The sequence below is a fragment of the Galeopterus variegatus genome, unplaced genomic scaffold, assembly GCF_000696425.1.
Source record: "Galeopterus variegatus unplaced genomic scaffold, G_variegatus-3.0.2 Scaffold14125, whole genome shotgun sequence".
Classification (NCBI taxonomy): domain Eukaryota; kingdom Metazoa; phylum Chordata; class Mammalia; order Dermoptera; family Cynocephalidae; genus Galeopterus; species Galeopterus variegatus.
Window position 1 is genome coordinate 15,895 of NW_007740236.1, and position 773 is coordinate 16,667.

The window sequence follows — 773 nt, forward strand, 5'->3', positions numbered from 1 at the left end:
CCATTTCCTTGCTGGCTGTTAGCTGAGGGTCCTCTCAGCTTCTAGAAGTTACCCACATCCCTTTGCTCATAATCCCCTTCTTCCATCTGCAAAGGCAGTTTGAGTTCCTCTCAAATCTTTCTTTCATCTCCTCTCTCTGATCCACTCTTCTGCCTCCCTCTTCTATTTATAAAAGCTTATGTGGTTAAACAGGGTCCACACAGATACCCAGAATAATCACCCATCTCAAGGTCTGTGATCTCAGTCATATCTGCAAGCTCTTTCTANACGCTCCCGCCATGGGTTCGGATCCTATATAGGACTGGCCGGACCGGTCCGCTCACTGGCTAAGTGCGGTGCAGCCGACACCAAGCCAAGGGTTGCAATCCCCTTACCGGTCACGAAAAGGACAAATAAATAAATAAATAAATAGCATATACTTATTACCTTACAGTCATGCAGGTATTAAGTCTAACATGGGTCTCATGGGGCTAAAATCAAGGCGTCATCTGATCTGAACTGTGTTTCCTTTTGAGGTCCTAGGGGAGATTCCCTTTCCTTGTTGGCAGAATTTAACTANAATGGACCTGAATAGCCTTTTGTGTGTATAACAACATGTAATCAGATACTATAAAGATCTACCATTTGCAAGGTGCTTTATTACCAAGAGACACTAATAAACATCACATTCCATGCTAAAAAGATATTCATATTATCTTGAATATTTTTTAAGACATAAGACTTAATAATTTTTGAGAAATGTTTTCCCATCTTTTGATGTAAAACATAATGAA